This window comes from Melitaea cinxia, chromosome 15 (assembly GCF_905220565.1).
Source record: "Melitaea cinxia chromosome 15, ilMelCinx1.1, whole genome shotgun sequence".
Lineage (NCBI taxonomy): Eukaryota > Metazoa > Arthropoda > Insecta > Lepidoptera > Nymphalidae > Melitaea > Melitaea cinxia.
The window spans coordinates 14,650,763-14,668,720 of NC_059408.1; positions in this window are offsets into that span (position 1 = coordinate 14,650,763).

A 17,958-nucleotide genomic window follows, 5' to 3' on the forward strand; every position below is an offset into this window, starting at 1 on the left:
GCTTAACTTACTCTCCGAAGCAAGGTGTGGAGACCCACGAGGACAGACATCCAAACTGGAAAGTAATGTTTCTACAAATACAAAATATCCATCCCGATTGGGAATCGAGCCCGCAAACAGTCGGTGTTTTGGGCGAATGGTCGCAACACTACACCAGAGCGGTTGTTGCAATCAACATAAAAAATAAAATATATATGGATACACTTAACACTAAACACTAAATGGAAGGTAAACGTTTATTTTCTGAGTCAAAACCTATTAAGACTGCTATCCATCGACTGATGGTGTTGTATCTTTGACCACAAGGCAGACACTAAATTTCCATATAGTATGCAATACCTGTACTGTACTGTGTGGCTACGGTACTAAAGAAGCCACCCCCTCTCTCCCCGTGGGTGTTGTAAGAGGCGACTAAGGGATAACACAGTTACGCTACCACCTTGGAACTTAAAAAGCCGACCGGTGGCGGGATAACCATCTAACTGCTGGCTTTGAAATACACAGGCCGAAGACGGGCAGCAGCATCTTCGGTGCGACAAAGCCAGTACTGCGGTCACCAACCCGCCTGCCCAGCGTGGTGACTATGGGCAAAACACATGAGTTCACGTTATTTTTGACGTATACTTGTGGAGGCCTATGTCCAGCAGTGGATTGTATAGGCTGTAATGATGATGATGATGATGCAATACCAACTTATATACTGTCAACACAATAATAGATGACAAATACAAAACAATGTGAAAATTAAATACAAAATGTATTATAGCATACAAGAAATATGTTGTGTTTGTATAAATAAGTCGTTCTAATTCATCTACGAGTATAATTATCGTAAGCACATTGTTGCAATAATCCATACACATAAGAAGTCAAATAACAATATATAATAGACCTTTATTACTGTTAACGATATTAATCTACTTGATATAGGTATGGTTAATGTAATATTAAGTCATCAACTATCGTCAGAAGCAAAATTTCTATATTATATTTATAACTTAGCTTGTAAGCGAAGGTAGTGTTAAGATGTTTCTATGAAGGTGTCATCTCTAATACTTGAACAAACCCTCTTTAAATATTAAAGAAAAAAAAGTCAAATACCAACGATAAAAAATGATACAAGCAGTAGTTCAATTATTTAAAGTTCTTTGTAATTTAAGAATTGACGATTATTGACTGCTGTGTGGCTACGGCACCAAAGAATATAGCCATCCCCTCTCTTCCCGTGGGTGTCGTAAGAGGCGACTAAGGGATAACAAGGTTCCACTACCACCTTGGAACTTAAGAAGCCGACCAATGGCGGGATAATCATCTAACCGCTGGCTTTGAGACACAGGCCGAAGACGGCCAGCAGCGTCTTAGGTGCGACATAGCCAGCCCTGCGGTCACCAACCCGCCTGCCCAGCGTGGTGACTATGGGCAACACACATGAGTTCGCGTTGTTTTTGGCGCGAACTTGTGGAGGCCTATGTCCAGCAGTGTACTGCAATAGGCTGGAATGATGATGATGATGATATTATTGACTACAATTGACATATTAACAACTGAAGTAGGTAAATATCCTGTTCACAATCTGGAGCAGCCCGACTAGGGTAGGGTTCGACCTTACAGAAGTTCACAGCTAAATAATGTTGCCTTCAAGCAGTGTTGTGTTCCTGTTAGTGAGTAAGTTGGCCAGAGCTTCTCGGGGGAATTGGGGGTCGGCAACGCGTTTGCGATGCTTGTAGTGTTGCAAGCGTCAATAGGCTACGGTAATCGCTTACCATCAGGTGAGCCGTACGCTTGTTTGCCGACTTACTCGTAGTTGTATAAATAATAAATAAAAAACTACAATACCACTCACTACCTATTAATTTGTGCTAGTTGTGTACAATCACTATCTCAGTTTTGGGCTAAGATCTAGACTAGGTAAAACCGAATTAGAAAAACCGAATTATAGGGTTTTTGGGTGTGGAGGGTGTAGGGGAATCTATACAAGGTAACACTGTCACACCTCAAAACCCCATGGTTATGGAGATATCCATGGTTAAAGTTTTGAGGTTAGAAGAAGAATTTAAAGCTATTATAATACCTTTGAGCTCGTACTGTTTGCATTAAGTGACAAATCAACACTTTAAAACAAAATAACGCGTCAGACATAATATTCTAACAAAATTAGTAACATTGCGTGCTAGAATATAGGTTTAGAAATTCGAAAAATACCCAAAACCGAATCGGAGCACCCCACTGTCCACGTGGTCTTGGTCTGTCCTACCCCTAGAGTGTTTTTTTTGTGCCGCGGAGGCGCGGAGGGAAGGGCAGCCCTCGCCCGCCGTGCGAAAGCGCGCGAACGAATGCGTAGAGGAGCGGCTGAGGCTGGTCGCCGAAGGATGCATGCGATGCGGAGCATGAGTGAGCGTGCTTTCGCACGCAAGGGCGGAAGGGCTGCACTTCCCGCAGCGCCGGAGCCAAGCGTTCCTCTAATTTTCGAAATTCTTCTTCTAACCTCAAAACTTTAACCATGGATATCTCCATAACCATGGGGTTCTGAGGTGTGACAGTGGTACCAGGGGTAGCGATCCTCACCCTCTCCCCCCCTTCCCCCCACGGTCCCGAAATTCGGTTTTACCTAATCTAAAGCTTTACCCAGTTTTGTTGTTTTATCAAAACCAAGACAGATTGATATCATCCGACAGACGTGTGGCAGCTGCATTGTTATCGAGAGGCGGTTTTCTGATTGACAGCTCACCTGCCTGTCGAAGTATTTGCAAAACGAAACTTGAAAAACGTTGACTTCGATTCGAAACGCTGTTTGCACTTTATGATTTATATAAAGCTACTGTTTTTATATTTTTCTTCACAAACAACAATGATTTTCTTATTTCTATAGTGTACTAATCATAAATATCGTGTATAAATCAGCCAACAAACTTTTTTTATATAAATTGAAAGCGGAAAATAAACAAAAGTTTTATCGACTTACTAACATTACATTAGCTAGTAGCAACAATTCTTGTGTTATTTTAGACCTCTATTACTGGACGCTTCTTATTATATAGTTACTTATATTTTAATTATATTACAAAATCCAAATAAATACATATCTCTATTAAAAAATAATAAATTATTAAAAAAATAACTATCTATTACCTAAACATTTTTTAATATCCCATCGAAAATCGACCGTTCCAGCGGGGATCGAACCTGCATCTTCGACTGACCGTGTCGGTGCTCTAGCCAATTAAGGTATGGAACGATATACCCGCTAGATCGAATTTTTTTAAGTCTAAGCGACCGTGGCGCCGTCTATAGTGAGTTCTTTACAGAAACCCGTAATTATTCAAAGTTTCATATTACACACCATGCTATTTTTAATTTGTACGATTTTATTTTTGTATTACATTTTTTTGACTCTTTTACAAATTCCTAATATGTATAATTTGTTGTCATAATGTAATAAAACATACAGATCATAGCATTAACTTTTCGGTAAATAAGTAACCATATCTCCTGCAGAGTGTTACGACACAAATCGTAAACTAAAAGCACTTGATACTCATACAACAGTTCTGTCATGTTCATTCGTTGTCCCATTTACATCCACAAGTGTACCGATACCGGAATAACAATGTCGACGAGTGGAAATTGACCACACTTACAGAAAACAAATATGTAAAAATATCTTTTACATACACGGTTGTCTGTTGCTAAGCTAAGTAACTAAATGTCTGGTATGAGTTAGGTTAAACAGGTAAAATGTTAAGTATTATAACATATTGTTTCTAATGTTTACGCAAATTTCACTCATTAAATGAATTAAGTTTTTTTAAATGTCCGAAGTTTCGGATACTTTTACAGCAACCATGGTTCACACATGAGTTCATGTCCAGCAGTGGACTGCGATAGGCTGAAGTGAGATGATGAGTGATGGTTATACGGAATGTTTGTATTGTTGAAACATGAACTTTGGACACTATCCCAAAAAAAAATATATATATATATAATAACTTATTTTAATGTTCGAAAAAGCGAGAGTTATTATTCCCTTGACACGTAAAAAACCATTTTAAAAAACGGATTGAAAACATTCCGTATTAAGTGTAGAGATAGGTACATCACGATAAATGTGTAATTTATTTATCTCAAAGATATGCCCAGCGTGCACCTCGTGACTTAGCGTTGAGTTATTCATTATCATTTAATATTGTGGGCGTTCAACCTTCATGGTGGAATAATAAAAACTGGTTGACAACAACAGTTGACAACCAATATATAAAATAAATAATTGTTTGACGTAAACGAAAAAAACCTACCAGTTAGACTGACAAAGTAATAACAACGTAGTTAGTCTGTAAATAGTCTTTTTTGATATCGGCAGACGAGTACGGTTCACCTCGTTGTATGCGATTACCGTGTCTTATAGATGCCTGCAACAATATATAAAATAAAACCCTAAAACGACGTAAAAGGTTGTTAGAACGTGTAGTACTGCTTCACTTTTTTCGGAATGCAGATGTTTTTGGCAGCTGTTTTTTCCGTAGATTCAGTATACTACAACAATTAACCTAGAATATCTAGGTCAGCAATATATACAATAACTAGGTCGGCATACAAGCATACGGCTCACCTGATGGTAAGCGATTACCGCAGCTTATAGACGTCTGCAACACCAGTAGCATCACAAGCACGTTGCCGACCCCCCCCCCCACAGGAGCTCTGATTACCTTACTCACTACAGGAACTCAACACTGCTTGAAATCAGTATTATTTAGCTATGATCTTCTGTAAGATCGAGGTACTTTCCCAGTCGGGGTGCACCAGTTTTGAAAAGAATATTTTCTGATATGTCCTACCTCAGAAGACTTAAAAGAACACTTGTCTTATTGGTTATCTTGTTTAAGAGAAGAACCGGTTAACCCGCGCTTTTTATCTCTGCGTGTCGCTCTTTCTTACACTTGCCTTAAACCACATTTGTCACTTGTTTCGTATAGTAAAAAAATAATGAACAATTATTTTAAGTTAAGCTAACAACGAAAACGTTTACTTTGCACGAATTATTACATTAATTATATATATAGTTAACTATTTTAATTTATTTATTTATTAATATAATATTTCGATATATAAATAATATAATTTTTTATTTTTTTATTAATATTTTGAAACAGTAATTACTCATATGTTTTGTGTGACATAAATTCTTATAGAAATTCGAGAGAAAGTGAGACGACGACGTTTACTTAAGTTACATATTGTTTGTGATCTGATATATTATGGGTACATATTAGGGCGCTAACACTGACAGACACAATTAACAACTTACTGGGGGGTCGTGGAACATAGTTTTAAATCTTATTAAAAAAAACATTTTTCATTCATCGAATACATTTTCAAGTTGAACTCTACCGTACAAACGTTTCTGTGAACTCTATAAATGTTAACATGACAATGAAAATTGTAATAAATATTTATTGAGGCATAAATCTTAGTGTTATATTTGGAGGAATTATTTACAGTTACACGACGATTCGGCACCAATCATAAAACTGTGATAAAGATCTCTATGTGTAAGTAATTTTAGTTTTATTACAAAAACAGAATAATACCTATATAAGTAAAATACTATAACGGAGAATTCTTACTCAATCTTTTAACGGTTAAGATTTAGTTTTCATATCGCCTCAAGATTCACGATTCAGACTGTAACATTCCACTGCTGGGCAAAGCCCTTTCTTTCCATTTAGGGGAAGGAATGCGGATATCGCCTATTGGTTTGTAATTATTGCACATTTTGGATTACATTAAAGATAACAATATTTTAAGGAAACAAACTGCGCATTTGTAAAATTGTATTAAATTTAGTCTAATTAAAAAAAATACTTTATATATTTCTAAAGATTTCCTAACATATTTTCTATTGGAAAGATCTAATTCAGATAAATCAAAACATTTTTACAAAGAATAAATAAGAAACTCATAACCATAACTCATAAGTTAACCAAAAAAAAAAACAACGACACAAGTAACGAAAAAAAAGTACACTTCCGCATACAAAACCTTGGCGAGGTTTTTTTTATTCAAGTTAAAACTAACGAGAACCTACAAAAGGCAAAAAGCGATAATCTGTCCGCGTGTAAACACCGCAAAACCCTCACACTTCCACCTGTCGGCGATAAAGGCATCACTAGTGATGGCTATATGTTTCTATCGATAAATTTGTAATTTCGAAAATTTTGACGTAGAACTTCTTTACGCACGCTTTACTTGAGAAGTAAGCTGGTGAATGCGCGACAAGAGCGTTGCGAAAAGTGTTATCGGGCGAGGCGAACGGAAGTTGAAAGGAAGATACAAGTTACCGAAGATAGCAGACGTGTTTTTCGTGTTATATTTTCTTGTGTAATCCAAATTCATTAAAAGAAATGTTTAGTAGATTAAAATATAATTGTATAATTATTAATTTATTTTATTTAACCGATATACATCAAATATGGTATTAAGAGTACAGTGTATATAAATCGTCATGTTAGGATGTAGATCCAATTACAGGCAAACAAAGCTTCCTTATTTTAAGTCAAAATATTGAAAGCGAAAGAACAATAATTATAGGTTAAGTTAAGAGAATCTTTTTTTAGGTTAAGTTACAACCTCAAAATGTTTGACAAATTTTCTATATGCACCAAAACTACTGCGAAATATGTCTATCTTTGTTTTTTGATAAAAAAAACGTTATGATCCCGATTTATACATATTATAATATATTTACTAACGAGTTACTAGCGATGGATGTAATATATCGATATTTTTTTAATTCAAACTTTCGAGTTTTTTTTAGGGGTGCAATCATAATTCGTTATATAACATATTTCTTAATACTATCGAATAGTATTTAGATTAGACGGTACCTAAGTGCGTCTTATACAATATATTTTAATTTCAAAGTTATATAATTTTTATTGACAATGGAAACATTCTACAAATATTTCTACATTCAAATTATCATAACTATCTTTATTTTTTTTATTATTTATGAAACGTAAAACATCAAGGATTTTATCGGTAAAAACATACCATTACATCACTACACATACATTCCTTTTCAATCGATAAGTTGATCACCCGCATTATTCAGAATAAAACCCTATCGAAACAATATCGACCTTGACTGAGGTCGCATCACTAATTCACCAACTTGTTATCATTTCGAGTTTCCGTGTGCAACGTTAGTCAGCGAAAACCGGCTATATAACAAAACACTCAATTCCATAAGCAATAAGGATTATTGTCGCTTGAACGTAATTTAATTTCAAACAATTAATGGTACGCTCACAAGAGATCATAAAGTTTTAAAGTGAATGCTAGGCTTTTATTTGATAAGCATCCGTTGTTTTACTGTCTTCGTTATTGTCTTGAGGCTCTGTGGTTAAAATCTACTGTTCTTAATTTAAAATTAACAACGTTGTAGGAACATAGCTTTAATTACGTTCATTAATGAAATTAAAATGAGAAATTGTACGAGAATATTTTATTTACATTGCACTGTGTTGAAACCCTTCAAGTTTGTAATTCAACTGTGTCTGATTTAATGCAAATTTAAAGTTATTAAATAAAATAATAAAATATTTAAAGAATTTAATTGCTGTTGTTAGTTGCTCAATGTTTCATAAGGAATTAAAAGACATGAAAATTGAGATTTTTAATGACAGACGTATGCGTATTTTGTTTGAATTTTTCACTGTCTGTATCAAAGCGTGTTCTATGGATTACTTACAAAATGTTCATATTTTAATTCTGGTAGAATCTCACGATTGGTCAATGTTCTCCTTTTCTATATGAGAAGTCTTGAACTTGTACAGTTATACTCCTCTGCGAATAGGAAAAGTAAAATTTTATTTCACTTATTTTATATAAGAATAAAATAAACATTTGATTAAATAACACACTCACAACACTTTTAACACTTAAAGCATAGGAAGTGAGTCATGATTATATTAAATCACTGCCATTGATTTGTTTCTGTGAAATGCTTTCTATTCCAAATGCAATCACTAGTTTCAAGACAGTTAATTTATCACGGCGGAAGAAAACGGAAGCATTTGGAACCGTGTAGTTTACAAGTTTTGTTTTCTTTGTTCGTAGGTGTTCTTCGACTATTGGGTTTATTGAAGGTGAGACAATTTTGTTACAATACTTAACGGTACGTGTGACTTTGTTCACGTGAAATTGTAAACAAAGATAATGAAAAAATGTTCTTGTATAGCTATATTGCATTTAGTAAAAAGCTGTTGTTTTGATAACACACAAAGCTTACATTTTTTCTGTAGATGTCTTATTCTTTAAGTACAACCTTAAAATAAGCTTTAGTCGAGATTTAAATTAGTTTAAATGACTTGGAGATCGAGAGAAGCTAATTTAGTTTGGGTCGATCTCAGAATACCGAATGGACGACTAAGGGTATAATTCAACTGTTAAAAGCCGTTAAGAACTTTCTTCAGCCAGCCAAAGTATCGAGGCTTTGACTATTGTTTCATGGCTTCGTTATTAATGTCAAATAGTCAAATTTTATATTCAGTTTTTTTTAATGATGTGTGGCTACGGCATTTAAGAATATGGCCATCCACTCTCTTCCCGTGGGTGTCGGCATAATCATCCAACTGCTGGCTTTGAAATACGCAGGCCAAAGACGGGCAGCAGCGTCGTTAACCCGCCTACCCAGCGACTATGAGCAACACACATGAGTTCACGCCATTTTTGGCACGAACTTGTGGAGGCCATGTCCAGCAGTGGCTGAAATGATGATGATGATGATGAAGAGGTTTTTTTAAAGCATAACTGTGGAGTTTCTTGCCTTTTCTTCTCTGCAGAATCTACATTCCGAATCAGTGGTAGTTCACTTTTAAACTATAATTATAATAATTAATTAAGATGAAAATAATTTTAGCATGTAAAATGACGATTCAAAGGCTTTTGAAGCCTTTATTAATAAAGTAATTTAGATTTGATTCCCAATCGACATTCCGACAATTAATCATCGACTTGTTTAAATACGTACGTACATTTGAACCCTCAGATCACACAACACCTAATTATTACATCCCAACATATAATGTTTCTTAGATTACAAACAGATAGACAAAGAGATCATTTAGAAGCGATCACTGAACTGTAATTGAACTCTTGAATTTTCTATCTCACTCTTGTACTCGTAATTAAGTTATCAACTAATAATATTTTTCTGTCTCTTTCTAATTACGTTATCACGTTCAAATAAATTACTTAATTAAATCGTTACGTCTGCCTTTTTACAGATAATCGACAGACAGTACCTATAGACTAGTTAATTATTACATTAATTATATGTACTTTATTATCAATTTAGCCACCCCCTCTCTTCCCGTGGGTGTCGTAAGAGGCGACTAAGGGATAACAAGGTTCCACAACCGTCTTGGAACTTAAGAAGCCGACCGATGGCGGGATAACCATCAAACTGCTGGCTTTGAAATACACAGGCCGAAGACGGGCAGCAGCGTCTTTGGTGCGACAAAGCCAGTACTGCGGTCACCAACCCGCCTGCCCAGCGTGGTGACTATGGGCAAAACACATAAGTTCACGTTATTTTTGACGTAAACTTGTGGAGGCCTATGTCCAGCAGTGGACTGTATAGGCTGTAATGATGATGACTTTATTATCAAGGAACCAAAGGTTAATATTTTAGTCGTTATATTATTTACTTGTCTATGTCATTTTATTTGGGAACTGTATCACCGATAAAAAATATTAATCCTACGATTGAATTTTACTATATTAATGAGACATTTCTAGTCGCAAATATGTATCTCAAAGTTGTGACAGGTCCTAATAACCTATGACTATTCGTAACTTATGTGCAGGACAAAAGTTTTACACACAAGCGGTGACACCGGCTTCATAAAATGCTCCATCGCTGTGGTGCCTGTACCGTGTAGGTGTCTAAACACCACAAGCAGTCCAAGTGGTTATCATACACAACTGGTAGCAACATTAGCATGGTGGAAGCTTCACCTCTCTTATATAGAGAATGACGCCTTTCCTAATGTAAGCAATTTACGCCGACTTGCACGAAACAAAATTAAAATTTAAGTAGAGATTAAACTAATTTAATCACAACAATTTCATACAATTCTTGCGATTAAATTAGTTTAATCACTACTTAAATTTTAATTTCTTTTCGTGCAACTCGGGGTTAATGTGCTATAACTATATAACAGCAGACGATTGATAACTTATATATTTTTAACTTATTCCAAAAAAAAAAAAAAAATTATTATTCTAACAAGTCGTTTTTAATGTAATAAAAGATTAATAAAATACATAATTTACAAAAAAAGGTTACACTATTAAATAAAAATCATTATAATGTAACATTAAATAACAAATCTAACGTTATCGCGATAATTAATAACATAACTAGTTCTGAAGGTCCTTCCTTTGTGTCATTAATTATAATAATTAATGGATGCTTGCATTCGTGACTTTGTTCGCTTGATGTTTTATATTTAGACTTGGGATACACGGTGTGTTATGATCTTTCTGTATATTTACTGAAATACTGTATTTACCGTTACATGTTATAACTATCACATTCATATATGATATATTAGGCGTAATTAGTCTATGATAGTTGTCGTTAAAATTTATATGAGAGGGAAAATAAAATAAAAAACCTTTATGTAAACTAACAGATATAACAAAAGATACCACAATATATGCATATATAACACTTTATTGATTACGCCTATGTCCGTTTAGATCGTGATATATTATAGCCTATACCATCCTTGACAAAGAGAGATTCTTAAAGCGAGTATGTTGTCTCAAACGATAAGATGTATTCGCTGATATGTAGTAGTGTTTTTCATTGCCTTTGTATAAATATTAGTGATGTGAATAACAGCAGTTGTCATTAAGCAATTTGCGATTAGGGGACAGACAAAATAGATATCAATCGATTGCTATCGCTTATAGTCAATGATATTTTCATCCATACTAATAAATGTAGAGTCGATTTTTTCGTTCGCTTATACTGCGAAAACTACAAAAGCGATCGGAATAATAATTATTACAATAAAATGCGATGTGTTTCGGAGAAGGTTTTATATGTTATATGTTGGTGATTGCTTATCGTGTAAAAAAGATGGACGTACAGAGGTCGCTAGTATTATATGTATAATTACCAATAATAGTTTAAACTAATATTTTTACTTATTTGACTGCTAAACGGAGCACTATTGAATTGCAATCAAATAGCATTTATTGCTAAATTGCTATCGTTAGGCTGTTGTAAGTTATGTTTATACCCTGGCGAGTCATAAATCTTTACATCAAATATTTTTTGGAAAATCTATTCCTTAAAGTTAACTTGAGGTAAAGCTTATCGAACAAACACAGAAACGAAAACGTAAACACTGAAATGATAAAAAGTAATGAATACTTCATTACTTTTTATCTCATTACTTTCTATCTAAGACACTACCATAATCTTTGACAACCGTAGCGTAATTCGTCCAAGCCCGCACGTTTGTTTAAAATCGATTCGAAATACTCGTAAAAAGCCTACTCAAATAAAGCATTGTTTGAATTTGAATAACGTCGGATACACAAAAGATGGGTAAAATATCTCAAATCTCGAGAACGTTTGAAATTCCGGGATCCCTAAAACACAATTGGAATTAAATTTGATAATCGCCTTTCGATGTTATATTTGGGAATGTATATCTGATCTGTGTTTTATTTGTCAGTTTAGTTTAAATTTTTTTTATTGCAGTTATTTTTACGTTATGTTACAGTCGTCGTGGGTGGGGCGAGGTGGGGTCGCGCTAGCATTCACCACCTCGCCCCGGCGGTAGGCCCGGACGAAACCTCCGGTTCATGGAAAGTACATAGTACGATACATCTCTAATTCTCCATTCTAAATAGCCCATTAGTGGCCCGCGTCAGAAAGGACGCGGATTTCAAAAATTATTAGTTATCAGAAGTGGGATAGTCGTAATATTCCACAATTACGACAACGTTACAGCTTCGCCGCTGATATATGTCCTACGCGAGAAACGAAACGTTGGCGCGATTTAATTCCGTACACCGCCATCTGTTATTGAGTTTTGGTATTAACTTTTGTATGTAAAAAGCAAGCCCGGAAATAACTTGTTTAGCAAAATGGCTTAAATAAAACAATAGAAACTAGAAATACGAGGACATGATATCATTTTAGTTGGATTAGCTGGAAATGAATCGGTATAGAATTTTTATTTGAATATATCGCGGGATCTGCGATAAAAGTACAAATAGATCTTTAAACATTTTTTCGCAAGTTTTCAAAACAACGTCCAGTTCAACCTCTACTTTTACACCTAAGTTTTTATTTCCAGTAGTTATACGGTACAATATATCAAAACTTATTATACTGTTATGGATGGACATAAATAAAACAAATACACAATAAACTTTATAACAAACATTTATATACTCGTAATAAAACATTATTGTAAGTGAAATAAAAGGTTTTGTTTTATTACATCATCTTATGATTTTAATTGGATATATTTTCCTAAAATTATTTTAGGTAGAACAAGCACTAACTTATGAAAGCTTAACTTCGGTTCAGAGTTGAGTACAAAGCTGTTTTTGAGGTAATGCTTTGTTAACTTTATTGATTTAAAGTTAGCAGAAAGCATATTAATTTTATGTAAAAAATGTGATTTAAGAATATTTTTTCCTTTTACTTATGTAAGTTTTAAGCATGCCGTTGTCGACTGTAATTAACTTGACATTACACAATAATAATAATCATTAATACTGAGAATGTCAATTTGCAAGTATGAATGTAAACATGTTGGAGATGTAATGAATAAAATGACACTAAACTATCAAATAGATCAACTGACCTTTTTAGTTTGACCTAAGTTTGTTCTGATTTTTGGCACACGGATTTCTCGTATTTAAAAAAATTCCACACTTCCTACGTATACGGTGAATGAAACTTTACTTACATAACATATTGTTGCAAATAAGATACAGTTAAATTGTTTTTACTAGGAAAGTTTTGGTTTTCCGCAAACCTCAGATCCGGATTCAGCACCTCATATAGAATGAAAAAAAAAATCAGATCTACCTCAAAAAATTCAAACTAAAGACCCTTTAGAGTACAAATTGACTGTAAAACTAATTGTTTTTAATAATAACTACTTTCCGAATTTATAAATTTAGAATATTATTATTTTCGAATTTATAAAATTAAAATATTATTTTTTACGTAATTTGTGTTCTTAAAATTAAAAAAAAAAATGTAAGCGTTTCATACGCTCTTTAGTTTTTTAAAGATTAGTTACATTTTAGTTACTGAAAAAAAGTGGCAAGCTTTTAAAAATGTTATTAAACGAATGGCAAAAAGCCAAGCGCATTTGACGACGAATTATAAGAATGGTTAAGAGTGAGCCGAGCTGAGTTATTCGTTAAAAGGAATCCGTATAACAACTGTAAAGTTAAACGTCGATAAAAAAAAATCTTATCGAGAATTTTCCTTTAACTCACTTTTATTTTTATGATTATGTTTTAATTTGGCGCAAACAATTAAATATCTTTAGTTTATTAAACATTATACATATTTACAATTCACAACTTAAGAAATAAATATTTACAGATAGTTTTGGTATAAATCATGTCCGCGTGGAATTGAGCCAAGAATGCTGGCAGCATTTCCCCGTTGAATCGCTATGACGATTCTCTGGGCAAAAAATGCACCAGCCCTCTTGTCACCAGTGGAGGCAATAAGTCGAGGAGTTATCTCATTTAAAATTTTTTTAGCACTGCTACTCCAAGGTCCAAGTGTTTCGACTGCAAACGGCACAAAGATATAATTTGGAATTAGTGACGAATATTTGACAATTAAATTGATGTATAATCAAAACTGCGGAGTTTCGTAGCGATTCTTCGCTGTAGAATCTACATTCCGAATCGGTGGTAAATATCCGAAATTGAAAATTTTATATTATAATGCACGTAACGCACACCTTCAACCTGTAACTTCCACTGCCGGGCAGACCTCTTTCTCCATGCAGGAGAAGTATTGAAGGACTAATCCACCACACTGCTCCATTGCCGGTTGGCGGTATTTTATTTGACAATAACCGGGACCGACGTTTAACGTCTTCGAGACACGGATATTGTAATGACATTCACATAAATAATTTTCGTTTTGTTCGCCAATAACACTCGCCAAAAAATGGCTTTTTTAAAATACATCGTGGATGCGCATAAAAATAGGCACTATTTACAAATACGAATTAATACAAAAAAAAAAAACTCTTTACATAACCTTTACGCATATATCTTACGCTTCAGCCTGTAATATCCCACTACTGGGCATAGGCCTCTTTACCCATGTACGTGAAGGATCAGAGCTTAATCCACCACGCTGCTCCAATGCGGGTTGGCGGATATATCCCCTACTATGAGTAACGATCACTATCAGGTGTACATGATAACAACCGGGACCGACAGCGTAACGTGCTCTCCGAGGCACGGTGGGGAGACCCACAAGGACTGCACAAACACCCAGACCACGGCAAACACCTGTATGACCAATACAAATGTTTGTCATGTGCGGGGATCGAACCCGCATATATCTTAACATTCAAAAATCAAGTTACAAAACCACAAAGCCGCGACACTATCAATCTCTCAAGACACGCAATAAATACACAATTTCATAGAAAACAAACGCCTTGACAGATTTATAGAACAAAAATAACTGTTTGTCGCACCTCGGGCGCTTACGGATTCTCAGAGTGTGATGTCACAGTTCTCAGTAACGCCTATTTCGAGATTAGCTGTTGATGTGACAGCGATTGTACTATAAGCTACATTAGTACTTGGTTCAGGATTAATTGGTCAGCAGATTTTTTATACGTTTTTATTTGTCGTCTATACCTTCAATAGAATAATATATATATATTATAGGCAGTAATGCAAGGTTAGTATTTACTTATAATTTTCTTAGTCATAGATAATAAAGACTAATAATTATTATAAAATATATGGAGAATTTAATTTCTTTGTTATCATTTTTTATGTATACTAATATTATAAAGAGGAAAGAATTGATTGAACCGATTTGAAAAATTCTTTCACTGTTGGGAAGCTACACTATATCCGCGTGTGACATGGGCTATATTGTATTTTCAAAAAAATTTGGGGAAAAAATATTTTGAAATTTTTGTTAAACACCCGTGCGAAGCAGGGGCGGGATGCTAGTAACATATTATAATTGTCCGTAATGTTACATATTATATACAAATAAATTACACGAATAATCGTTTTATACGAAATACGGATAAATACGGATAATATAAACGGTTAATATGACTGTTGAACAAAAAAATCAGAAATATGTAAAACAGGTCCTTGACATCTAAAATATCACCGCTAATGTATTACATAGGTATCGTCGGCCATATTAATGCAACAATCGCGCAATATTTGCATACTTGAGATTTATATATTCGTATTTTATTCGATCTGTGACGACGATCTATTTTAATTTGCGACGCGAAATGTCAAGAGCAAACGAGTTATATAAAGACATTCGTATTCGTTTGTTAATAAAATGTTAATTAATAATAAGTGTTGTTTGTGTGTCTGTATTAATTTAACAAGGCTGAGGAGTTTGTTTGTTTTTTCACGTGATATTTTTAGGATCTATGTTTGTAATTTTAACAATATAATAACATATAAAATACTTCACTTCAACTAAGTCGGCAAGTGTACGGATCACCCGATGGTAAGCGATTATTGTAGTTAATAGGCACCTACAGGCTGCAATACCAGAAGCATCGCAAGGGTATTATTTAGCGGTGGTCTTCTGTAAGGTCGAGGTACTACACCTGTCGGGCTGCCCCATATTTCGAGCACTTAAGTGACGGATTTGATTCCCCTTAATTAGGAAGTCTTCAGACCAAAAGTGAACGATTACAAGCTGTCAAATACAAATATAACATACTACTACATAGATACACGTAGCAAAAATATTAGCAATATTGAAATTATTTTAGAAAAGTTCAAAAATTTCAACTGTTTTACAAAAATAAATGGTTAAAATTTCGCCAATACAGTAAACGATACCGATACAAAAGCCAATTCGCAAGTTGTACCATCAAGTTCATCTCCCGTTCAATCAATTTACAGATATTACCGTGTAATAGTCAAATAGTCGCGTGTAACGGGTCTGGAACATTAAAGAGTAAACAGACTTGTTCTCACGGCACAGTCGTGACTTATTATAGAATGCTCTGGACTGTTGTCTGTTTGTTTATCGTGGGTGGACGCTGAGACAATCGTATGGAACCTTGTCGCACTACAGTGGGACAGGAACTCGTATTATTAAACTGTGCATTTGTTTGAGAGCTATTTTGACATGGTTCTTTTCGTACCGTTATTTTATATGTATTTGTCTATGTACTTAAAAAGAAATATCAGAATAACTTTATCTTTTTGAGTTCATGCTGCGAGAACTAGAAATTCGGCTTTATTTTCGTGGCATAGAAAACGTAAGAGCAGCATGTTCCAATTTAAGTCATTCTATATTGTGCAAAAAAAAAAACATTAAAGATCGCCCCGTAAATATTACAAGGTCTTTTGTTCCTCAATAAGAAACTTTCGGCCATCATAACTGTTAATTTACGTCGTTTTATACCTGATGTTAGGCAATGAAAAAATGGCTACAATATCGTTAGAATATGAAGGTAAATTTCGCAATTGTCAATAAAGTTGTAATAGCTCAGGTGGGAGGAAATCGGCAGGTCGGGATCGACCGACAAGATCACGGTTCAAATTCCCATGTCTCCAGATCGATTATTTTTTTCATTTTTTTTCTAATTGCATCATGATTTTTTATTTAAATAACCTGTTCATATTTTTTATTATTATGTTGGAAAATATTATTCATATTTTATCAATATGTAATTCGTATTAAAATATGATTTCCAAAAAACACGATTTACTAAAAATCCCGAGCTAAGCTCGGTCACCCAGGCACATATATTTAAGTAAAGCATGTTAACAGAGCATATAGTTGTGTGTACTTATGTACGCACGTAATAAGTTATACTTCATTGGCTAACTTCATGTTGCTAACTTCTTCTTCGTTGACTAGCTAGCTTTTGTGTTTTTATCGTGACGGTGTGCGCACGCATCGTCAATATTCATTCTCATATTTTTTTCCTAACGCACCAAAAGAGGTATAACTTAAATAATTGTTCAATAATATACATTTTTTTTATAAGTAATTGCTAAATATAAAAACTTTGTCCCTCACCCAGATACATCTCGACATAGATCTATAGATAAAAAAAAAACTGTAGGTAAATGTAGTCGTCGTATAACAGATACTGAAGTAGCTACGTTTGTACGATTCTGATAATACGATAGAAACGATAAGGGATAGCTTCTCGAAAGGAAAAGAAAACGTTACAGATAAAATCTTCCAATGAGTACGAGAGTCGCCTATGTGTTTTTCTATCACTTTTACGGTAATTCACAAAAATTAAAGATTATCATCAGAGTTGTAGCCCATTCTATATTCTCTTAAGTGTCTATTCCTTTGGTCTGATGACGTTTAATAATGGCAAAAAGTGTCAATCTCCTTCCTGTCTTTCCCATTCTAAGCGACATTGACAAAATCTCCCTAGTTATTTTAGTAATATTGTAAGCCATTAATTTAAATGAATAAATTAAAATTGAATGAGTATATTTCGCTTATGTCACGTCGGGTAGGGAGGACACGAAAGTAATTGGTGCGGTCGAGATTATAACGTTCTGTTAGGAGGCCGACCCTGTTTGTCTTTAAAAAAAACCTACTTATAACCGCTAACTACTTTAACCAAAAAAGATGTTGGATAATTATTTTACATTTGAACTTTAATTTGTTACTGAATCGATGTCCGATCTACC